At 43.1% G+C, this 25,847-nt stretch overlaps 2 pseudogenes across 1 annotated transcript; one reads left to right on the forward strand and one right to left on the reverse strand.

Annotated features, from left to right (window-relative positions):
* Window positions 1-1,772: 1,772 nt before the first annotated feature.
* LOC101717687 (receptor-binding cancer antigen expressed on SiSo cells pseudogene) lies at window positions 1,773-2,761 on the reverse strand (annotated as a pseudogene).
* An 8,416-nt stretch (window positions 2,762-11,177) lies between these two features.
* LOC101717342 (histone acetyltransferase KAT7 pseudogene) lies at window positions 11,178-15,042 on the forward strand (annotated as a pseudogene). The gene is made up of 3 exons (XR_015446902.1): window positions 11,178-11,233; window positions 12,505-13,909; window positions 14,355-15,042. The product of XR_015446902.1 is annotated as a histone acetyltransferase KAT7 pseudogene (transcript).
* The last annotated feature ends 10,805 nt before the right edge of the window (window positions 15,043-25,847 follow it).

The following is a 25,847-nucleotide window of genomic DNA, read 5'->3' on the forward strand; positions in this document are numbered from 1 at the left end:
CTTTTTTTAAAAAATTTTACTTCAATCTAATACGTCAATATTAATAAAGAAAATATTTTTCAAAAAGTCTTCTTGGGCCGGGGATTTAGCTCAGTGGCGCCACATCTGCCTTGCAACCACAAGGTCCTGAGTTCGATCCCTAGCATCAGAAAAAAAAAAGTCTTCTTACTTCTATGAAAAAATAAAGCAAAATTTCATAACAAATTAATTAAAAAATAACATTAGTTAATACACTGTGTACCATTATCTTAAAAGAATGGCCAGGGCCGGGGATTTAGCTCAGTGGTTTTGCTGCCTGCTGCGCAAGCACAAGGACCCGAGTTCAATCCCCGGTACCAAAAAAAAAAAAAAAAAAAGAATGGCCAAAATGTTAAGAGTACAAGTCATAGACAAAAAAGACTTATGAAAAAGAAACAGATAGTAGCACAAAATTTTATTTTCAATGAACTAGGAGGATTTGCATTTTTTCTTATGGGAAAAATAGTCTTGATTTACAACCAACTTGAATTTCAACCAGCCCTCGTGAATGAATTGTGTTTGTAAGTCAAGGGTCCACTGTTGTTAACTGTTTAACCTGAGCAGTGAGTAGTCCTGGTACTGAATGGGTTTGATTTTGTTTTATCACACTTTACTTTCAACTGTTTCATCTTAAATTTTAAAGGGTTGAGAACTTTTTAAAAATCCTATACAGTAACTTTTTTTTTTGGTATCAGGGATCAAACTCAGGACCTTGCGCTTGGGAGGCAGACGGCAGCACCACTGAGCTAAATCCCCAGCCCCTGCAGTAACTTTTTAAAAGGTAAAATCTTTTAAAATTCTGAAGCCAGGGCCCAGGATTTAGCTCAGTGGTGCTGCCGCCTGCCTCACAAATGCAAGGACCCGAGTTCGATCCCCAGTACCAAAAATAAAAAAGAAGATAAAATTCTGAAGCCAGAGAAAATCAGGCTGGATATAGTTTGTGGAGAAAAATTGAATGGGATTTTAAACTATCAAATCTGTACACAGTATCAAACCATTTCTTTAAAGTGAACCAGTCAACACCGTAAGTGAAAGATGATTATTCCTCTCTTTATAATTTGATGAATCAATGATGTTACCTCAGCCAACAACACAGGTGACATGCCTTATGTCAGACATATAAAATTGATACAGAAATCACCCAAAAGCTTTGAAATATCAGAACTGAAGGCTTTCTGCATTTGTAAATTATTGGCTCTTGAGGGAGAGGGAAATCTAAGGTACTTAAAAATACCACAACTTCTTAAAATCTGTATTGAAAGGGAAAACCTACTCAAACTAGTTCTTAAAACTCACAAGTTATAATGTAAAACAAATTTGTCACTTTAGCCGATTTTCAATGTTTATGCATGCAATATAAATTACAAATATGTATAGCAGTACAGCATCCAAAAGAAGATAATGATGTACAAAATATTTATGATAATATTACATTTAATGTCATTTTCTTGAAAACCAGAATTATCAAATTCTTTAACATATCAAACAAACAAGGCCAGTTCAGATTAGAGAAAATGTATGCCTTTTTTTTACCTCTAATGTATGCCAACACCAGTTTTATCTTTTTTTTTTCAGTACTGGGAATCAAACTAAATTGTAAGTTTGTAAACAAGGAAGTGAAACCCCTACTAAAAATAAGGTAATTTTAATATCCTTTTGTTTTCTTATCACCTGACCTAAATTGTAGGTGGGGCTTTTAGGGGATGGGATTTAGCTCAGTGGCATGTTGTGCTTCTCAGTTGTCAGTGGTTCTGCTACCTGCCTCGCAAGTATTTCTGCCTTTGTTGTTCTGTTGCTCTCTTTTCTCTGCCTATTTTCTGTTGCCTCCAAACTTCTGCTTGCCGGACTGCATCTTCTCATGCATTGGTATTTTCTTGCCAGGTATCCAAGTCAACTAATTCAGAAGAGTGATGAGCAGAAAGCATATCTTGAGTAGCTGCTGATCTACTGGAGAAACCTTACTACCATCTGGAATGCCAAAAATTCATGGTTCTCTCTTCCTAGAAACAATTTTCTGAGTGTTCCTTAGAGTAGGTGTCAAGCCCTTAAAGTTATCAGGTTCCAGTTGCCTGAAGCAGTCTGCTCTGTGGCCACATTTCCATTCCCTCCTTCCATGTTTACATTCCTGGGAGCATCTTCACCCCAAGACATCTGTCTGCTTAGGAGCAATGAATAATCAGTGGTAGCTGGCAATGGTAATTTGGTCTTCCACTTAATTCCCTTCCTAATGCCACATCTGCATATTAACCTCTTTAGAAATGAGAATACTGTTGCTAGGCAAGTACATCCTCTAACTGAAACTGAGTGATGGCTATGATGGAAAACCTACCCCTCCCCTGCCAGCTGCGCGGGCGCACCAGGGGCTGCCCCAGGGCTCCTCCTCTGGCTTGCTCTGCCTGCTCTGGCCTGTCTGCGCTCCTCTTCCAGAAACAGAACAGTTTAGCAATGAAACTGATTCCAGCAGATATGGGAAAAATAGCCTATATGGAGCTTAGTGAATTGTGGGGTTAAATGTTCTCCAAGTAACATTTAGCATTTTGTGTGGGACTGCAAAACCTTGTAATCTTAGAATTCTTGTAGCCCTGACTGCAATTAAATGTGAGCTAATGATTAAGAAGCTTGTTAGTTCTGGGAAGCTAGATAAAATTTGTAACAGACATAGAGTTTTAAAGGTAAATTACTCAACTCCTTGTTTGCCTGGAGAACGGATGTTCCCGGACCCACTATCTGTAGGACAATCCATCAATGTGTCTGCCGACCATCAGTACATGACAGTCGTGATCATTAGTGTGTGTGTGTCTGCCAACCATCAGTACGTGACAGTCATGACCATTAGTGTGTGTCTGCCAACCATCAGTACGTGACAGTCGTGACCATTAGTGTGTGTGTGTCTGCCGACCATCAGTACGTGACAGTCGACCACTAACCCTTGTTTCTTTTCTCTTAAATCTACATGTTAACCTCCCCCTCAACCCCCTATAAAAACAGCCCCGGATTCTGAGCCAGTTGCCTCTCTAAGCTACTTTGCTTTGGGAGTGCCGTCTGGCCAGACTAATAAAGGTCTGTTTTACTTTCCAACTTGTCGGGTGTTTTCCTTCCTGGGTGTTCGTCGCTGCAGTCAGCTCTTCGGAGCGTTTGGTAAGGCCCTCGGTCTTACATTTTGGAGGCCCCAGCGAGATCCCTGGGCAGGAACCCCGATTCAGCCAAGACTCTGTAGCGGGATCCCGCAGGAGACTCTCAGGCACAGACCTCAGAAAACCTCCAGAGGTAAGTTTTTGGCCGGTTGCAACCATTTGTTAAGTCAGGAGTGAGGTGGCTGATGAGCCGAGGAGCCTCCCCTGACCCCAAGGTTCCTGACGAGGAACAAGGGAAGATTTAGTTTCACTTTTGTGAAGACTTAGTTTCATTTTTGTTGTGGCGCCTGTTCGTCTTGTCGTTCTTTCGTTAGTGTCCTGTCCGTTGTGTGTTTAACCTTGTATTTCCTTCCAAACCATCAAGGGCAGAGATGGGAGGATCCCACTCCAAGGTCACCCCATTAGACTGTTTTCTTACTAATTTTAAATTGGCTTTTTCCCCTGAACAGGAGGACGAATATGGGGTTAAATTTTCTCGTGGAAAACTTCGCTCCCTGTGTCAATTGGAATGGCTGGCCTTTGGAGTTGGGTGGCCAGCAGAGGGCTCTTTTGACCCTAGCCTCTGTCAGGCTGTATGGAATAAGGTCACCAGCCACCCTAGTCATCCTGATCAATTTCCTTATATAAATATCTGGGTCCAGGCTTGTCAGGAGCCTCCAGTTTGGTTGCAGCATTGTTCCCTGCGAACAAACACTCGCATTCTGGTTATGGCCCCAAGAGAACCCTGAGAGGCCAAAGCCTGGGTTCCCAAGCTGGTGCTCTCACAAGATCCTGACCCCTTAGATCTTGTTATAAGACCTCCACCCTATGTGGAGCCATCCTCCTCCTCTGATAAAGCCAGCCCTATATCTCGAAACCCTTTCTACCCTCCCTTTCCCGAAGAGAAAAAAATCTCCAGATTCTGTAACCTCCCCCTCCCACATGCAAACAGGGGCCGCTTATGGTCCCAGTAGGGCTCCCACTGAAGGGACTGGTTCGGTTCCTCTTTTACCTCTTCGGGAAATAGAACAGAGTCATTATGTCTATATCCCTTTCTCTACCAGTGACTTGTATAATTGGAAACATCAAAATCCCCCTTTTTCAGAAAAACCTCAGGCTTTGATCTCCCTCCTAGAATCTGTTTTTCATACACATGACCCAACCTGGGATGACTGTCAACAACTTCTCCAAGCCCTTTTCACCTCTGAGGAGAGAGAAAGGATCCGAGGGCAAGCCATCAAGTCAGTGTTGGGAGAAACAGAGGGCCCACTTGATGAGCAACAACAAGCCCGTATTGAGGTGCAACTTCCGTCCACCTGTCCCCCGTGGCAAGTTAATTCCTCAGGTGGGAGAGAAGCTCTCCAAAACTACCGTCAACATCTCCTAGCCGCCTTGAGGGGAGCCGCTCGAAAGCCTACCAATTTGAGCAAGGTAAGCGAGGTCCTTCAAGGACCTGAGGAATCCCCTACTGCCTTTCTGGAGCGTCTGTTGGAAGCATACCATACGTATACTCCAATTGACCCAGATGCCCCTGCAAACCAACAGGCAATTAATTTGGCATTTGTTACTCAATCGGCCCCAGATATTAGAAAGAAATTGCAGTGGATGGAAGGATTTGAGGGAGAAAATAGGGAAAAGTTGATGAGTGTGGCGATGAAGGTGTTTAATAATAGGGATCCTTTTGATGACAGAATGGCTAAAAAGATAGGAAAAGCAAATATTACAAGCTTAGCAGATGGAGGTTTCATCCAAAAGGAATGCAGAGAAAGTAAAAAAAAAAAAAAGGTAGATGCTTCAGATGTAAAAAGGTAATAAAGGGGAGACTAAAACATGAGGCAATCTCTTTTAGCCCAAGCAGGCCTACAGTGTTGAAATAAATGCTGCAAAAGATAGTTAAATGTATGGAACTTAGAGAACAGATTAAAAAAATAACACCCAGACAGCTTAACAAAAAAGAAAAGTTCTCTCCCTTGAGATTTTAATTAAAGTTGACAACTTGGAGCCCTGTGCACTCTGTTTTGTGGCTGAACAACTGAGCCTGGGAGCAACTCAAGCTCCTGCTCCATGACAATCAGCTGCCTATGAGAACTGTCTAGTTTTGGTCTTGCAGCAACTGCTCGCCAAATCTGCTGCCGTTCACATGGCGGACTCACCTCTCAGATAATGTGACTTTGTTACAGACAAACCCCAGTGCTTCTGCTCTGGAGGAGGTCAAGCTGCCTTTCTCTCCACTTGAGTTGCTAATGCATGAAGAGAACATGAGGAGAACAGCTTGGCTTCAGGGCACTGGAAGGTGCAGGCTGGGTGCTGTGGTCAGACTCAAAGAGGGTCAAGCAGGGCTTGCATTCAGATTGGAAAGAACTAAAAATAATAATAATAATAAGTAATGGATTAAAAACAGCTAGGAAAGCTCTGAAGAACATAAAACAAAATAAAAAACACTTCTGGCTTTGAGAGCCAAGGCCAGCACTGTGTTATCAGCCTGATGCGGCTACAAAGGTCTGGAATCCAAAACAAAGCCAGAGAAACTGCAACTGTGCTCTACCAGACATCAAGAGATTTTACAAAAAAAAAAAAAAAAAAAAAGGGGGGACACTTTAAAATTTTAACAGCTGAAGACAAGTTTGTTATAGAAGGTTTGTAGTAAGTGAGACGGAGAAAAAGTATTTTAAAAAAAGCTATAAGTAGAGGAGATATACTTTTGATATGAAAAGATTTTGTATTTTGTCTTGTTAAAAGGATAAAGAGAGATATACAAGACCAGAAGGCCTAAGTACGTCGAGAAGGTGTGCAGAATGATTTATCAAGGAAATATGTATGTTTGCTTGTTGGTTTCAAGTTTGTTATAAAAGGTTTATATTTACAGACATAGAGACTTAACGGACCAGGCCCTCCCCCGCGCAGAGGCAACGTTATACACTGATGGATGCAGTTTCGTTCGCGATGGTATACGGTATGCTGGAGCGGCGATGGTCAACCAGGACCAACAGGTGGAATGGGAACAAGGGCTACCTCAAGGGACATCAGCACAGAGGGCTGAGCGATTGCTCTAACTAAGGCTCTGGAATTGGGAAAAGGAAAAAGGATAAATATATTCACTGATAGCCAGTATGCTTTTGCCACCGCCCATGTGCACGGGGAGATTTATCAAAATAGAGGGCTGCTGACCTCCGAAGGAAAGAAAATTAAAAACAAAACGGAGATATTGGCCCTGCTGCAAGCCATCTGGATGCCCCGAGAGGTCACCATCATCCATTGCCGCCGGCACCAGAAGGGGCTTAGCCCCGAGATGATTGATAATAATGCTGTTGACCAGGCAGCAAAACAAGCCGCCCAAAAATCAGTGGGGAAACAAATGGTTCTGCTTCCCATGCCAGTACTCCCAGAAAAACCTAAATACACAGATAAAGAAGTAGTGGAAATGAACAGGAGACGCTGGACTCGAGGAAGACATGGGTGGTGGACCACCAATGATGAAAAGGTGGTGCTCCCAGACGCTGTAGCAGACACGTTGCTGTGAGAACTACATGAGTCCACCCACCTTGGCGAGAAAAAAATGATGGCTGCCCTGTGACCTCATTTTTTCAGGGAGGGATCAGCCCAAAAGGCCCAGGACATGGTGAGACGATGCCCCACCTGCCTCAAGGTAAATGCTAATCAAGTAACTGGGCCCCCTGGGGTCCGACGCAGAGGACTAACTCCAGGAGAACATTGGGAGTTGGACTTTACTGAAATGAAGCCGGGCATGTATGGGTACAAATACCTGCTAGTTTTTGTGGACACTTTTTCAGGATGGGTAGAAACATATCCCACTAAAAGGGAGACAGCTGAAGTAACAGTCAAAAAACTTTTGACAGAAATAGTTCCCCGTTTTGGTTTGCCCTTAGCTCTGGGGTCCAACAATGGTCCGGCCTTTACGGCTAAGATATCTAAATTAATTAGTAATATCCTTGGAATAAAATAGAATCTACACTGTGCCTATAGGCCTCAAAGCTCAGGACAGGTAGAAAGAACAAGCTGCACTTTAAAGGAAATTCTGACTAAATTATGCTTGGAGACTGAACTAGGTTGGGTAGAGCTTCTCCCTTTTGCCCTCCTCAGAACGAGGTGCACTCCCAAGCCTCCCCTCAATCTGTCCCCCTTCCAGATTGTTTATGGGTGATCTCCCCCAATCATTCCGCTAGTAGATGTAGAATTAAAAGAAAAGATTTCCCACCTTCGACTACTTAAATCCTTAAAAGCAGTTCATCAGCTTCAGTCAGAACTACATGATAAATTACAGAAGACAATGCCTAGTCCCAGTGAAAAACCTTTACAGCCTCTACCTTATAAGCCGGGAGATTTGGTTTTTATTTGCAGGTTTGACTCCAAGACCCTGGAACCACTTTGGAAGGGACTGGTTCCTGTTGTCCTGTTGACTCCTTGGACAGTAAAGGTAGCCAGACATTCTGCCTGGATACATCGCAACCATCTGAAGGCAGGACCCCCCGCAGACATCACAAAGGACAAATGAAAGGTTACCAGCCAACCAGGCAACCTAAAACTGAGACTGGAGTGGGCTGGAGATGTTTCACATTCATGATAATGTTCTCTGGGACACTGGCAGTTTTGCCCCCAAGAGGACTAGATCATACAAAAAATGTATGGATTCAATTGGCAAACTTGCTTAATCTGTCCGAATTCTGTCTGAATGTTAATGTAAATTTCCATTACGTGCTGGGAAGCTGTCTTATTCCGGTATGCACCTCTTTAGAATTAATATGACCCTATACCCTGTTCAAGGACTTCCCAGGAAAGAACCTTACTTATATAGGTAGTTATAACTGGGGACATGCTTCATGTCATAAACCTAAAAATGCTGTCAAATTATATACACCCAAGGTAATCATGTCAAATAAGACCCCATGTGCTATGTATAAAAATTGTACAACTAAGTGTCTGAGGATAAAACAATCAGAACGGATGCCCTGCCATATAACACAGCAAATTGTATATAGCAATTGCTGTATCTCCCTGCCAATAGGATGGTTTTATACCTGTGAAGAAATAACCTTCAATTATATTCCAGCAAATTTAACCAAGACCCGTTGCTGCTTGAGTCGTCTAGCTGTAGTATTGCCAGATAGAACTGATTTGATTGTGCCTAATAGAAATAAACGCTGGTCACCTTACACTGCGCCAGAATGTGATGATGATGTAGGTCTGTTAACAGATGCTAAAGTAATAACTATGATAGCATCCTTTGTTGCCCTGCCTTCCATAGGGGTCCATGCTGAAAAAGCAGTGTGAAAATTAGCATGCAAGATGGTCAAAGGGTTAAATGCTACCTCAGCAGCCTTGGCATTAATTAACCAAGAGTTACAAGAACAGAGACAGGCAATCTTAGATAATAGAGCAACAATAGACTATTTGTTGCTCTTCCACCACCAAGGTTGTGAAAGGGTAAAAAAATATGTGTTGTTTCAGTCTTACCGATAATAGTCCAAAGAGCAAAGAAAAGGTAAAACAATTAAAAGATCTGGCTCAAAGAGTACATGACGAAGACGGTGGGGATTTGTTCAAATGGCTAACTAAGTGGTTGCCCAACCTAAAATGGTTAAAACAACTTTTTCTTGTCATCATAGTTGTGTGTATATGCCTATTATTGTCATGTTGTTGTATACAATGGATGCCTATATTTATGCATAAGATTACTTAGGTTACAAAAAATCAGTGGGGAATGTGGGACTGCAAAACCTTGTAATCTTAGAATTCTTGTAGCCCTGACTGCAATTAAATGTGAGCTAATGATTAAGAAGCTTGTTAGTTCTGGGAAGCTAGATAAAATTTGTAACAGACGTAGAGTTTTAAAGGTAAATTACTCAACTCCTTGTTTGCCTGGAGAACGGACATCCCCGGACCCACTATCTGTAGGACAATCCATCAATGTGTCTGCCGACCATCAGTACATGACAGTCGTGACCATTAGTGTGTGTGTGCCAACCATCAGTACGTGACAGTCGTGACCATTAGTGTATGTGTGTCTGCCGACCATCAGTACGTGACAGTCAACCACTAGCCCTTGTTTCTTTTCTCTTAAATCTACATGTTAACCTCCCCCTCAACCCCCTATAAAAACAGCCTCGGACTCTGAGCCAGTTGCCTCTCTAAGCTACTTTGCTTTGGGAGTGCCGTCTGGCCAGACTAATAAAGGTCTGTTTTACTTTCCAACTTGTCTGGTGTGTTCCTTCCCTGGTGTTCTTCACTACAGTCAGCTCCTCGGAGTGTTTGGTAAGGCCCACGGTCTTACATTTTGGAGAAGATGTACACTTTAACTCTGAGTTCGGTTGCCTCTAGATTCCTTAACTTGATAGAACAGAAATTTCTCCTAGGAATCCGAAGGGATTATATGGAGCAAGTTGTAGTTTAAAAAAATTTTTGTTTAAACCTGCAGGGCTTAGAGTAACAGAGAGGAGACAAGTAGTAGCACAACAATATCCCATCCTCAAAAACAGCCTGAAGCACCAAGCTCTGCAGTCCCGGGCTCGGCTGCTGCCAGCAGAAGGGAGCAAAGTCCTTGAAGAGCCAGCCTTCCGGAGAATGGGCCCTGAAGCCCCTCGGGCCTGCTTTTCCACAATGCTGCCCCCTGCTCCACCTCCATTTACCCATAGTCTTTGTTGAATGGCTCCACCCCCCGGGTTTCCGGAAAGGTACCCAGAACCCTCTGCCCCGTGCCTGTTCAGCCCAAGAACAGTTCTTCCCACTGTGTGGCCTGGCCACCTCCCAGCACAGGGTGTCCTTTCTGCCTGGGCACCACCAGGGTGAGCTCCAGACAGGTGGTTTGGAACACTGCAAATAGGCGTTCTGGCAGCTAATTGGCTTTGGAAGACTTGGTAATCCTAGAAATTTCGAGGTGACGCCACTGGAATTCTGGCATCATTCCATCAGAAGGTGCTGGAACTGATTCTGCCTCCTAAAGCCTCCTAAGCCTCTGCTGGTGGGTTATGGTTTGCTTCTCAGCTCATGCCCGGAGGTCAAGGTACAGGCTGATTTTGGAACAGTTTAAGACACCCTCTTCCTCTGTCTTCTGTTGTTGTTTTGTTTTGTTTTTGCAGTACTAGGGATCAACACAGGGACACAGGGACACACACACACACACAAAACAAGTTCTCTGCCACTGAATGACATTCCCAGCCTGTTTCTATAAAAATTTAGAGACAAGGTCTCCTTAAGCTGTCGGCTGGTCCCATATCTGCAATCCTTGTGCCTCAGCCTAAGTAGCCAAGACTGTAGGTGTGTGTCATAAGGCCTGGCATTTGACAGGTTTTCAGAAGTGGAAGAGAAAGACCTAAGGCACTACCCAAAACCATAGGGTCAGTCACCATTTATATGGTGAGGACTCACAATGTTGTCTCAGCACAGATCTCTCACTTAATTCCAGACTCATAAATCCAAATGCCCGTGGAACAGCAGCCACCAAGTCCCTTCAAGACACAGCACTGACCTGCCTCAATTTCTGCCTGCACTCAGCACTCCTTTCTTGTGATCTCTTATCTCAGGGATAGGTAGCCTGCAGGTCATCCTTGACTCGTAACCCTTCCCTGTCTCCACACTAGCAGCAAGTAAGTCCCCCAAACCTGTCTCTAATTAAGTATTCCACTTTTTAAAAGATTTCCCTGCTCATCAGTTTAAATCTCCATCGTCATCATGCTGACTTCACACTGCATTAAAATGTCCTTTCCACCTGCACCCAATAAACTGAGCTCCTTGAAGTTAAAGACTATTTCTGGGTCAGTATCTTCTCCCCAACATTGACTCAGTACCTGAGTCATCTTAGACATTCAATATACGATACCTAACTAAATGTAATCTGTAAAACTATGAGAATCTGAGACAAAGGTCTGAGTGGTCAGAATCATCCAGCAAGTTGAGAGAATTAAAAATCCCCCTGCCTCACTCCATCAGCCAGGACTTCTGCCTGGAAACCTGGCTCACCTGTGTGGGTGTGCCAGGCAGCCACTTCAAACCACCTGTTAGCAGAGAATGTATTTGTAAGGGCAGGTGACCATGGGGATTCGAAGGATTGAAATTATCTGCACTGAACCCCTCAAAGTGAAACTGCGGTGGGGGGAGGGGAGGGGGGAATGATCAAAGTGTATCATGTGATGCACAAATCCACCAAAACGAATTCATTCATTTTTTTTTTTTTTGGCACCAGGGATTCAACCCTGAACCTTGCACTTGTGAGGCAGGCAGTGGTACCACTGAGCTAAATCCCCGGCCCACGAATTTATTCATTTTTATAAATCAATATGCACCAATACAAACGTGGCAAAAGATTTTAGAAAAATAAAAATAGCCTAACATTAAAAAAGGAAACATAAAAAGAGAATAATGTATTTGGTGCTAGATAAAGCTTGTTAATATGGTAATTGAATTTTCAAAAAGTTTATTTGGAGCAAATATGTTGTCATTCAATAAGACAGGGTGTGTTTTAAAATTAGGTACCATTATTATAAGTTTATCCTCATAGTTCCACATGTTTCTGATATGTGTATGTTGAAAAATCTGTGGTAAATTCCAAATAAACTATTTTTGAGACGGGTTCTTACTATATAGTCTAGGCTGACTTTGTACTGTCTGTGTAGCTCAGGCTGGCCTCCATGCTGTGATCCTGCATCAGCATCCCTGAGTGCTGAGATTACAGGTGTTCACCACCACACCTAGATTTATTTATTTATTTATTTATTTATTTATTGATAAGATCCCACTATGTTGCCCATGTTGATCTCCAACTCCTGGGCTCAAGTGATCCTCCCTCCTAAGCCTCCCTAAGTAGCTAAGACTATAAGCACACACCCAGCCTCATATAAATTCTGAACTACTACAGTTTTTGGATAAATATTCTTTTTATCATTATGAAATGTTTTTATCTCTTTTAGTGTTTTTCATTGATAATACTATTTTGTGGTTAATTTGCCTGATACATGTTTTTCAATATATCTTTTATCTAAATTTTGTGCATCATTTGAAAATAGCAATGATCCTTTTCTTCTTAGGACTATTTATAATTCTTTATAGCAAGAAAAAAAATTAAGGCACCAAGAGACAGAAGCCAGTCAAAGAGTATTTATTTCCTCCCTTTGTTCTCTATCTTAAACAATGCTAGATATTCCTCAGGAAATTGAACATAGCAATATTGTTTGACCTACTCTTAAATACAGATCCAAAAGAAATGAAAACATTTATCCACATAGAAGCTTGCAAATATTTATAAGAGCTTTATCCATAATACCAAAAACTGGAAACAACCAAATGTCCATCAACAAATGCATGGGTTAACAAATTGTGGAGGTCATGAGCTGCATTAAGTGTGAGTAGGTGCTGTCCCCAGTGTGTGGTGGCAGGCACCAACAGAAAGGCAGCTGCGATATAAAGAAAAGGTGGCTGAACTTAGGAAGAAAAGAAATTCTGGACTGAGCAAAGAACAGAAAGAGAAATACATGGAGCACAGGCAGACCTACGGGAATACTTGGGAAACTCTCTTAGAAAACCTGACAAGCGAGTATGACTTGGATCTCTTCCGCAGAGCACAAATTTGGAGAAGTTAAGGCAGCAAGGCCAAATTACAGAGGGGAGCAACATGATTAAAACAATCGCCTTTGGCCACTATGAGCTTGATATTTGGTACCATTCTCCCTATCCTGAGGAGTATGTGCAGCTGGGATGTCTCTACATGTGTGAATTCTGTTTAAAATACATGAAGAGCCAAACGATACTCTGCCAGCACATGGCCAAGTGTGTGTGGAAACACCCGCCTGGAGACGAGATATATGGCAAAGGCTCCATCTCGGTGTTCGAAGTAGATGGCAAGAAAAACAAAGTCTACTGCCAAAACCTGTGCCTGTTGGCCAAGCTATTTCTGGACCACAAGACATTATATTATGATGTAGAGCCCTTCCTGTTCTATGTCATGACAGAAGCGGACAACACTGGCTGTCACCTGATTGGATATTTTTCCAAGGAAAAGAATTCACTCCTCAACTACAACGTATCCTGTATCCTTACCATGCCTCAGTACATGAGACAGGGCTATGGCAAGATGCTCATTGATTTCAGTTATTTACTTTCCAAAGTGGAGGAAAAAGTCGGCTCCCCAGAACGACCGCTCTCAGATCTGGGGCTCATAAGCTATCGCAGTTACTGGAAAGAAGTGCTGCTCCGCTACCTGCATAATTTCCAAGGCAAAGAGATTTCTATCAAAGAAATCAGCCAGGAGACGGCTGTGAACCCCGTGAACATTGTCAGCACTCTACAAGCCCTTCAAATGCTCAAGTATTGAAAAGGAAAACACCTGGTTTTAAAGAGGCAGGACCTGATTGATGAGTGGATAGCCAAAGAGGGCAAACGGTCCAACTCCAATAAAAGCATAGATCCAAGCTGCTTAAAATGGACCCCTCCCAAGGGCACCTAAAGTGGTCCATCACTCTGAGCCAGCGAACCCCAGCAGTAGGAATCCATCCCTTAGGGATCTGTCTGTCATTTCTGTTGCTCTCTTGATTGGCAAGTGCAGTACCCTTTGGGAAGGCCACGCCCCTCGGGTCTGTCCTGGCTCCGCCCTCGTGATCAGGGCAGACGCTGGTTCTGAGGAACTGTTGTTTCGGCCTCAGTGAGGTTGCCTGGATGGGACCCGCACCAGCCTATGGTGCGGCTCCCTCGTAGCACTGACCCAAGGAGTTCTGTTCCGGTACTGTACCTGTCCAGTCACTGGTTCCTCCTCGTGTCCTCTGCCCCATGAGGTATGTCCTGTCCTCTGAGCTTCGTTCCAGTGCTTCTTGCCACCTGGTCAGCAGACCTCCAATGCGGTTGCCACAGCAGGACCTTTGCGGTTACTCCTCCCACTCGTGTTTGGGGAGCGGTGGGGAAGGGGCAGCACCTGGGACCGTTCACCTCAGAGTGCACCTCGCTCTCCCTTCTATGCCTCCCTTTCTGTCCTTACCTGGCTGACCAGAGCAAAGGACTTGCGAAGAGCCTCCCAGGCGTTAGTCTCGGTCACAGCGAACAATCCATCTGAATCAGATGATGGCGAGAGGAATAAGGCGGTGATTCAGTACGGATCGGTGCTCACCTGTGGGCAGTGGGCAGAGTCTTGGTGGAAGAGAAAGGATGCTTCTTTTCGCTTCACCAAAAAGTGCTCTGAAGTGAACATGCTCTTTTTGTCCCTTGGCCCCTTTACTTTTGCAGGTGCAAAATACTTTCCAGCTCTCTTGATCATGCTCCACGGTGACTGGTTAGCTCTGCTGCACAACCCTCCACTTGCACAACAGTCACACTGATTTTGCCCTGAGCCTCTGGGAGAAGTTGAGAGTGACCGGAAATGATTTTCACATCGCAGCCTGTGACTCAGTGAGGCAGAGTGGCCGCAATGCCGAGGTTTGCTTCTCCAGCAGCGTCACCCCCTCCTGTAGATCTGAAGTACTTCCACCTCTCAAAGCTCCTCCTCCTCTTCTTCTTTGGGATGTCCCGCCGTCCCCCTCTCCTCTGGTTTCCTACTTTGGTGTTGTCCGAGTACAGGAAGAGCTGCTCCCTCTAATTTCTCCCACACCCATTAGAACCTGCTATCTTGGGGCAGCCTTTGACGTCTGACATGTCGCCCTCCCCACAATCCCGACTCTGGTCATTTGTGCCTTGCTCTAGGCATCTCTGTACACTGCTGATACTCACTGTGGGGTGCGGGGAGCTGGTTTTAAGCATGGTCCGTGGCGGCTCCCCTCCAGTATCACTGTTCAACCTTATCCAAAAGCAACTTCACTGGGGGTTTTCTTAAGGGGTGAAGGCCTTCTACAGACACCACGTCCTTCCTCGTGTGTGGTAGAATGTGCTCTTCTATATCTACTCAATAAAGCATGTTCTCTGCTCAAAAAACAAAAAATTGTGGTTTATGCATACAGTGGACTGTAACTATAAAAATTAATGAAGTACAAAGAATGATAGATTTGAGTCATTTGTAGGAAAATGAATGAACCTTGAGACCATACTAAATGAAATAAATTGGACACACAAGCACAAATATCACATGGTTTCTCTTGACAAACCCTAAGTATACAATTTAAAGAGCAAAATAAAAGATAGATATTACAAAATAGATTTTCTGCAAGTAGGAAGAGGGACTAAAAAGAAGTAAAGAAGTAAAAAGAATTAAGATGTGTTGTATATATGTACCAAATCCCTATGACTAATATAATCATTGTGTATAGAAAACATATGCTAACAAAAAAAAATGAAATACTGGTACACGCTACAACTCAAAAATATTGTGGTAAGTGGAAGAAGCCAGAAACAAAGATTACATATTGAGTAATTTCAAAAAAGAATATATGTGATACACATATATGTATAACAATATGAATAATTTCTGCATAAAGGCAAACTTAGATATCTGGCAAATTTTTCCCTCTTCTTATCCTGTTTGGCAACATACATGATTTATGTTCTGGAAGCAGGAAGCACACATCTCATTGAATATATTTCATAGCTGTTTATTCTGAGCTCAGTGACTTTCATTTTTCCCAAATGGCATCAGACACAGTTCCTGTCTGTCTGTCCCAAGAACTGCTCAGACACTTTCAAAGGAACAAGGCCTAGACTTCTGAAGGATGGAAGCTGGCAATATTTGTTCGGTGTCTTGGTGGATTGGTTAGCTTTTGGTGCATCCCGTGCTACCCCAGCTTAAAGTAACAATGAGTTGTTCAGCTCCCAGCTCTGTGGGTCAGCAGTTTGCACAGGCTCAGCTGGCCATCATCTGTGGTCTTCCTCCCACATCAGATGTGCAGTCAGCTGGCCAGGCCCACAGAGCTTTGCATGCATGTCTGGCAGATGCCAGCTTGGTCCCTGTCCACATGGTCTCATCTGCCAACAGACTAGACCAGGCTTGTTTGTGTGGGGGTAGTGCTCAGAATCACAGTGACATTGACAGTCTCACTTCTGTCACTTCCTTTCAGTCAAAGTGACAAAACCAAGAGTCAAGGGTGTTACTGTACCTTCTGTCTCTCTGGTTAGGAGTGGTACTGTGACCACCTTTGCAGACAATTACACCTGAACTCACCATTGCTGCTGTAGTCACCCTCTGTGCCCCATCCTAGTTGGGTTTGGTCCCCATCCTGGCTTTGACAGCCTAAAGGCACAAGGCCCTCGTCATCACAGATCCTTTGTGATTATTACGCATATCCTTAGATCAACCACATTCTGGTCACCAGTTCCCTCTTCCAGCTGGTTCCACAGGTATTCAGTTTTGGAAAATTCCCACAATATCTGATCCACTGAGAAATGTCTTCTTATTTTGAGCATGGCTGTGAACTCACCTCAAACTACAGTAATTATATGATTTATCATTCAAATTGGGACTTTCATGAATGAAGTGGGACACTCTGATTAATTGTGCTAGTATACCACGCATAAACTGAGATATCCTATTGAGAGTTGAGGGACCAGAAGCACAGGCTGTCAGACCCACATTGCTTAGCTTTGAATCTCTGCCAATTATTTCCTACACTCTTCATAACAGCTTTCTCATCTACAAAGTGGAGATTTTAATGGTAAGTACTTATTTTAGTGGGTTTTGTGAGGTTTAAAGGAGTTAACATACAAAATACTTGGCAATTATTATTATGTTGTTTCTAAACCCCAAAATTAATGAGAAGATTGTCTTTTTTCATTTACTATTTCCCATGGCTTGGAACTTAAATGTCCCCCAGAAGCTCATGTTCTAAAGCTCGGTCCCCAGTCAGCAGCAGGGCCGTTGAGAACTGTTCAATCACTCAGGCTCTGAGCTTACAAATGGATTAATCCATGTATGGGTTTAGAATTTAACAGGCTATTAGGAGGTGGAGACTAGTTGGAGGAAGCAGGTCACTGGGGACACGCCATGGAAGGGTACATTTAGTTCCTGATCTTCCACTGTTTTCTCTCTCTCTCCCCACTCTTCCTCTCTCTTTTTCCCCTACTTCCCCTTCTAGTGCCTTTCTTCCTCCTTCCCTCTCTCCTTCCCCCCACTTCCTGGCAGCTATCAGGTGATCAGCTTTATTCTACCACATGCTCCCTACCATGATGTAGTCCCCCACCACAGGCCCAGAGACCATGGTGCCAAATTATCGTGTAATGAAACCTCTAAACCATAAGCCAAAAAAAGTCCTTTTGCAATACTAGGGATTGAACTCAAGGCCTTACACTTTCTAGGTGAGAACTCTACCCCTAGGCTACATCTCAGCCTCATTTTCTTTTTTTTTGAGATTAGATCTCATTCTGTATTGGCCTTGAACTCACACACCAAAGAGTATGAGAATTTCAAGGATCTCAGCATGTGTTGCCATGTTGCTTTCTCAAAGAATCCCTGTCTTAGTTACTTTGCTCATTGCTGAGACGAAATACAAGACAACCAAAATTAAAGGAGGAAAGGTTTGTTTGCCTCACAGTTTGTAGAGGTTTCAGTTCATAATTGGCTGGCTCCAAGGCAAGGTGACATAGCAGAGGGGAAACAGTTCATAGCAGGCAGAAGGCAGCAAAAACACCCAAACAGCAAGCAACAAGTAGAAAGCAACAATAATAACCGCAGCCCTCTTTCTGTCACCTATATTTTATCTGTCTCTTTATATTTTACCCTTAGGTCAGGTAGCACTCACAGCCTTATTCCCAGCATCACATCCTTGATCTTAGTATCACACACTCTAGATCCAGCCACCTCTGAAGAGCCCCACCTATTGAATGCATGAGGCTTTACAAGCCTTAACAATCCTATTAATCTTTACATATGCAATATCAGAAAATACTAACTTTAACACAATCTCAACACAAATCGAGTGTTATACTCAATTTGTTGTTCTCAGTTTAAACATAATTTTAACTAACATGTTTTCTGGTTTCCAGACCTCTCAAATTAAAAGCAAAAAATTAGAAGTAGGGTAAAAAAATATTGAAAGAGATAGTTGGGTGTGTTCAATGAAACCTTGAGGGTACAAGGAAGTTAATTAATTTTGATGAGCATATGAGCTATCCATCTGATTATCCTGCTAGTAGGAAATTTTGATAAAAGACAATTATTAATTTCTAAGGGATAAATATGAAACAATCTTATGATAGCTCCATTTGGGCCTTTTAAAAAAATTTTCATGTTGTTGCCATGGAAAGAACTGATGATTTACATAGGTGTGCCACAGCACTTTTGTCTTTTAAAATTGTCAGAACTTCCTTTATAAAAGTGCTTATTTTTATGTGCTTAAGAGATAAATACAGGGCCGGAGATTTAGCTCTGTGGTTTCGCTGCCTGCTGCACAAGCACAAGGACCCGAGTTCAATCCCTGGTACCCCACCGCAAAAAAAGAGATCAATACAGGAAAATATCATCATCACAAATTAAATAAAAGACAAAAATAAAGAGATATAAGGAATAAACCCTAGACATCTAGAATCATTTGGTGGGCAAACACATCTTCAGTCTTCTGTGGTCCGTGTCACTGTTGTCAGTTGTAGGATGTAACAGTTAATGTTCATTATAATAACACTGGATGATCAATCAAGAAAAATCCAGAATGCAGCATGCAAATTTTGCTCTAGAGTGGTTACCATCAGAAAGTAAAACTAAAATTTGTGCTCAAAGAGGACATCTGTTGTCTGGCCTTTCTTTCTTTTTTTTTATACTGGGGATCAAACTCAGACCTTGTGCTTACAAGGCAGGCATGGGCACCACTGAGCTAGATCCCTGGCCCACTTTCTTTTTAGGCTTTGAGTTGATGTAAAGAACTACATGGCTGTGCTAAAGATGGTGTGGGAAAATGTGGAGGGTGTGAGCATCACAGTCAAGAGTAAAGAGAAGCGAAAAGACTGGGGAGCAGGGAAGAAAAGCTTTTGAAAATCCCAGAGCTTCTGACACGGCCCCATATTGGTTATTGTTTGTCATCCCATTCTGGTTTTCCTTGGAAACAAATGGGCCTAGAGATGGCATGTGTTCTTGCCATCCCAAGCAATAAGTGAAAAGTTAAGAATGTCATTTCTTGGGGCCGAGGATTTAGCTCAGTGGTTCCAGCACCTGCCTTGCAAGCTCAAGGTCCCAAGTTCGATCCCCGGTACCAAAAAAAAAAGAATGTCATTTTCCCTCCACACTACTTCAGTGTCAGTGGTCTCTCTAGAGGGAGACCTGAGACCCCGGAAAGACTGACTTTTAAAGAAAGAAAAGGAGACAGCCTGGGGGAAGAACAGTAGTTTAATTCCTCTGGCACTATTCGACCATCACAAAGGGAAGAAGCAAGGCTTTTATACATGTAGGAAAGCAGCTTAGTTATTCTGGCTATTGTCTTTCTGATTTTAACATCTGATGATAACCAGTGACTTTAAGTGACTTATAAAAGCTACAAGTAAATTTACAAGTCCCCTGTTTCCGTTCACCAATCCCGTACATCAAAGAGCACACCACAGCCCTCTTCTTATTAGATGGTACCAAGAGAGCAGGGCGACTTCAGCCAAAATCAAGCCCACGGGCCCACCATAAACATCACAGATGTGCATAATGAGTCGTATTTCTCTCACCACCTGTAGAGACAAGGTCCTCTGATCCTGGGAAATGGTAAATAAGAAAACTAGGAAAACCTGTTTTTCGCCCATGAGACTTTTACAATGTCTATTAAAGTTTTCTGGCATTCTTTTAACAAACAGACTTGTGAAGTTTCCCAGAAATGACTTAATTTTCTCAGTTAACAAACTTCTTGTGATCTATTCTTACAACTAGATAACTAAATTCTACAATTTCCCACACTTCAGAAGGTCTCAATAAGTACCCAAGTCCTATTCCCTTAGCTCTGTAGCAAAGAAAGAAAGAAAGGAGCACTTGGGTGTCCATCTCAGTCTGATGAAAGGGCCAAAGGACTGGGTATAAAAACCAAAAAGGATTTTCTAACCTTATCAAGTATCAAAATCACCTGGGAGGCTTAGTGAAACAGAGAACCTTAGTATAGTATCTACCTCCAGGACAGGACTCAGTAGTGGTGGGTGGGGCCGTAGGATCTTCATTCCTAATGAGTTCCCAGGTAATGCTGGGAATGTAGGTCCAGGGAACAGACTTTGAGAACCACTGCAGACATGGTTCCCAGTCCCGAGTTACTGTCAGAATCACTTGTGAGGCTTAAAAGAAAAATAAGATTCCCAAGAGCCTCATGCCAGAACACAGTCAGAACTTCCAGAAGTGAAGCCATGGGGAATCTGCTTATTGGTTTACTTGATAAAGTTCCCCAGAGTTCCCAGAAGCATGCTAAAAGTACTTGGTGATTAAGAATACCCAGAGAGCTTTTCCAGCAATTAAATGTGAACCCTCTTGTTTGCTAATTTTTATTTAATTTGTGATGATGATATTTTCCTGTATTGATCTCTTTTTTTTTTTTTTTTAGGTACCAGGGATCGAACTCAGGTCCTTGCTCTTGTGCAGCAGGCAGCGAAACCACAGAGCTAAATCCCAGGCCCTGTATTGATCTCTTAACCACACAAAAATAAGCACTTTTATAAAGGAAGCTCTGACAATTCTAAAAGACAAAAGTGCTGTGGCACACCTATGTAAATCATCAGTTCTTTCCGTGGCAACAACATGAAAACTTTTTTAAAAGGCCCAAATGGAGCTATCATAAGATTGTTTCATATTTATCCCTTAGAAATTAATAATTGCCTTTTATCAAAATTTCCTACTAGTAGGATAATCAATCAGATGGATAGCTCATATGCTCATCAAAATTAATTAGATTTTCCCAGATGGCATTATTTTCCTGGTATTCTCCATAGACTGGTTTTTACAATATATTTTTCTTTATAGTTATCTAATTACTTAGCAAAGATTGTTCTTATTTTTTAAGTGTTTTATTGACTAAGAAAAAAGGTTGCCATTTCAATGATATTCCCCAACAGTAAATTATAGATTAAATAACGTGGAAGCCTGACATGGTGTCTCATGCTTGTAATCCCAGTGCTCAGACAGGATGAAGCTGAAGGATTACAGTTCCAGCCCAGCCCAAGCAGTTTAGCAAGACCATGTCACAAAATAAAAAAAAAATTTTAAAGGCTGAGGATATGGTTTGGTGCAAAGGCCTTGGGTTCAATCGCTAGTAGAAAGAAAGAAAGGGAGGGAGGGGAGGAGAGAGGAGGAGAGGAAGAGGAAAGAAGGAGAGAGAGAGAGAGAGAGAGAGGAAAACAGAAAATCTAAAGTGCTTAATTTCGTTTTTGTCTTCATCAGATGTTCTCTCTTGGTTCTGGGTCAGATTTCTTGGTAATAAACTTCTAAATTCTGTCCAGCCTACTTAACTAAAACAAACCATTGCACAAATGAGAAAAAAGTGGCTTATAAACTAACATCTAAATTATGGTTACTGTAGAATCTGTAGACTTGGCACTGAACTCAATATTGCTGAGATTACATAACAGTGAGTGATTAGTGACCCAAGGGAAAAAATACAGCACATATTCATTAGTACAATATAAAACAGTGTTTTGGTGCTTATACATGCAGACAAAGAACATAAAAGCAGTGTGAAAATTAACTTAATTGTAAAATTATTTTCAACATCATATGTTAAATTAAAGAGTTGCTTTGGTTTCTAAGCAGACAATAGAGAAAGCCAAAGTAGTAAACCTGGTTAAAATGTGTGCAGATGCTTTACAAATTGCTCATCTTCTAATCCCATCACAATTCAATAAACGTACATTTAATAGGAAGAGAGCTCAAGTAGGAATAGATGACACCGAGCAGACAGTTTGAGTAAGTTCTTTAAAAGTTTCTCAAACTGTATTATATTACAGCTTTTGTAATCAGAAAACTAACAATGTATTCCTCAGGATCTAGTATTTTCCCCAACACATAGTTGGCAGTCAGTAAATGTTTGGTGAAAGAAGGGAAAAGGAAGAAACAACTAGTAGGAGAAAACACCAGGATAAAAGCATGTCTCCTTGGCCCCGGAGGAGTCTGGGTGCTAGAGAGAAACACTAGAAATCAGCCATGGTTCTTCTCCAAGGATTAGGTGAGTCCATCTTCCAAATCTCACTCCCCTGAAAGTTCAGTGCTCTCCCAAGAAGCCCAGATGCCTGTTCTTATTGACCCCACTTCAGGCAGAGCCACCTCATTAGGAACACAGGCTCGGAGGCAAGGCAGTCTCGGCTCAGATCTCTGTACCCCGAGGTTGGCTGTTGGATCTCAAGCAAGTCACTTCTTGACATCTCATTCATGAACTGGGAATAACAGCATGCCTTAAGGTATGTTGTAAGGCTTGTGCATAGTACACATGTAAAGCGCTCAGAATAGCTCCTGGCTGCCAGGGACCCCAGCACCTGCTGTTTAGGATGGACTGAAACCGATGACTTCTTCTGACAGAGACTATAGCAACTGATGTAGTGGTTAATTGTTTATGCCAGCCAGCCTAAGGGATGCTCAGAGAGCTGGTAACATGATTTCTGAGTGTGTCTACAGCATTTGAACCCATGGACTGCCAGTGGGGGTGGTCACCGCCCAGTGCGTGGAGGGTCCCGATGGAACAGAGAAGACCAAAGCCAGATTTGCTCTCAGCTCCAGCCAGGACATTTGCTTTCATCACATTTGCCCTCGAATGTCTGTGCTCCTGGCACTCTGGCCTTCAGAGCGGGATGGGAATGAGACCATTGGCTTTCCGAGGCCCCCAGCTTACAGACGGATCAAGGCACTCTTCCTCTCTGAGGTGACTGAAGCCACAGATAGATGACAGACAGACTCCTATTGGTTCAGCTTTTCTGGAGAACCCTGAACATATTTAATGGCACTCCTGGGACTAAGTTAGGACTTCCATCTTTCTAGCACCTTCTCTCAGCCTTTCTCCCATGCTGTGAGCTCCTCCATGGAGAGGCCCATGTGGTAAGGAGCTGAGGAAGCGGAGGCTCACAGTCTGTGAGAATATGAAGCCTCCGTCCAACAATCCTCCAGAACCTCATCCTGTGAGAAAATATCTGAGTGTCCCCCAGGGGTCCCAAGATTCCTGCAGCCTGTGAGAGTCCCAGAGCTACAGGACCCAGCCACATCTGTCAGGTTCCTGACCCACAGAAAATAAAATTTTGTAAGAAAAGTTGTTTTGGGCTCTAAATTGGGAGGTAACTTGTTAGGCAGCAATAGATAACACACTACCTAAGCCTTCTAGAGATGTCAGCTGGTAAAAGACATCTCAAATTTCCTGTCTCCCACCCTAGTCCTCACACCTTGAAGGAATGACCATCCACCAAGTTAATCAAACTAAAAGCCTAAAAACATCATCCTTTCTCAACATTTCCTCCTCTAACTAGACCAGCTTCATGAATATGAATAACAGCATTTCTGAAATAGAAAGTTCAAAGGGTAAGACAAAAATCAGCTTGGGTTATTTCAAAATGAGAAAGAGAAAGAGAGGGGGCTGGCTGTGTGGTTAGAGCCGCTAGCAAGAAGGAGACAGATATAACATAAGAGGGCAGGAGGGGCCAGTTCACTTAGAGTCTTAGAGGCCATGACGAGAAGCGTGGGCTTCTATTCTGAATGGGAAACAGAGCATAGCTGTTAGGAGCGGAGTTAGGGCATATGTAATGTCACTCCTTTAGGCTGAGTCTTTGTCCTAGTAAAACCCTTTGGCTGCTATGTGGAATAATGATTATAAGACAAGCAGAAAGACAAGAAAGAGACACAGCATCCTAACTGAGGGGTGATAATACCTTAGGTTGAAAGCCCTGGCAATAAGGAGAATTGGACAGGCCGGAGATGATTTTGGGAGCAGGGATGGGTGCACTTGCTGAATAACTGAAGGGGAAAACAGGCACTGAGGTTAGGTCATGGGTGTTCCAGTTGAGCTACAGGGAAAATGGGGGAGGAGAAAGTCCAAGGGGAGAAATCAGGATTTCTCTGCTGATCATGAAAGTGTGGGATAAAATTAGATATCTAAGTAAAAATGTCAAGTGGACAGATGGATAAGCCATCCAGAGCGAGAAATTTGGTTCTGGATAGCAGGGGGAAATCAACATGAAGACAACACAGCATCCAAGAAGCGTAAGGGATTCTCTAGGGAGAACATGTAAGTGGGGGAAAAAACCAGGCCTGAGCCCTGCCAACAGAGGCCTAGAATTAGGGCCAAAGAAGCCAGGTGGGTGACCCCCACCTGGGAACCTGTGCATGCCCTCAAATTCTGCATTCAATCCCAGAGCCAGCTCTAGATATGACAGAGATGAAGCTTTATTTATTGATTTGCAGGGCTCGGGTTGAACCCAGGGCATCACTTACTGTACCACCTACTCTGCCACCGAGTTGCACCCAGTCTGAGATTAAACTTTCTACATGGACTGAATGAGGGCCTGGAGCCTAAAAATTCTTTGCTGCTGAGCAAGAGCTTCGAAAGTTGGACATAGCAGGCATAAGCTGAGGAGTGAGATTCATACCAACTAATAATTCCATGAAATGCTACACATACATAACTAGGTTATTTATACATCTTTTTAAAAATTGTTTGGTATCAGTACATGTTTACAGTACACGATTACATGCAGTGTGGGGAGTCGGTACATCCACATAGTGCTGTTGTTCACTTCATAGTACCGAGGACTGAACCCAGGGTCTCATGCATGCTAGGCAAATGCTCTACTATGAGCTACACCCTCAGTACTTTTTATAAATTATTTTGATTAGTACATGTTTGCAGCAATGAGTACATACATCTTTGGGAATTAGTAGGGGCACCTAGCACATCTCAAAAGGTAATTTCTCTGTCTCATAGAAATGAGCACAGGCTTTCTCAGCAAGGCTTTCTGGGAAGTGTCACAGAGAAAAGACACTTCAGGAGAGGGCTCTTGGGACCTGAAGGACCAAAAAGTTGGCCAGAGGCCAAGGAAACAGAATGATGGAAGCGACTGAAAGGGGAGCAGCCTAGTTTCAACCTCGAGCAATAGCTCTGTGAGAAGAGCAAAAACCAAATGGAAAGGGGATCTTGCAGTGGAGAGGGGTAAGGAGGGAGAGGAAGGAACAGAAAAAGAAAGTTAGGCGAAGTACATGTATCTCCTTCCCACAGTGAACGTCATCAGTGTGTACTACAAACACGTGCTAATAAAAAAATTTAAAAACACAAACCCTGTGGGGTCATGGGGAAAATGATTCTTCACCTGTTGGAAAAGGTCTTTGAGAGAGATTCCCTCGCTGACCTGGCTTCCTCCTCAGGTCAGAAAGGCCTCCCTGTCTGCAGGGCATGAACGTAGTGCTCAGCTCTGCATGCGGGGTGGTGAATCCACAGTGTGGCTGGGAGCACAGGGCACAGTGGCTTTGGGAACCCTGTTGAAAAAGGCCTCTTGCAAAGGCGTGATTGGAAAAACCCATAGTAATAGAAAACAGAAATTAAGGTCTAAAATCCAGCATGAAAATAGAGATTTTAGGAGAGAGATTCTGGAGGGAGGCGCTGCCTAGTGCCATGGGTCTGGCATCCCTGCTAACAGCCAGCATGCTTTCAGCTTGGTTTGCAGTGCTGGGGATTGAATAGGCCCTTGACACTGAACCACATCCCCAGTCCTTTCTCGTTTTTTAAAATTTTGAGACAGGGTCTGGCCAAGTTGCTAAATTCCCCAGGTGGGGCCAAAACTTGCAATCCTCCTGCCTCTGCCTCCCAGCGTGCTGGGATTACTGGCAAGGGCCATGATGCCCGGCTCCCTGCTCGATACAATCACTGTCCTTACGCTGCAGGG

The sequence above is a fragment of the Heterocephalus glaber genome, unplaced genomic scaffold (assembly GCF_053883595.1).
Source record: "Heterocephalus glaber isolate CG9 unplaced genomic scaffold, H.glaber_assembly_v1.0 deba00001733, whole genome shotgun sequence".
Lineage (NCBI taxonomy): Eukaryota > Metazoa > Chordata > Mammalia > Rodentia > Bathyergidae > Heterocephalus > Heterocephalus glaber.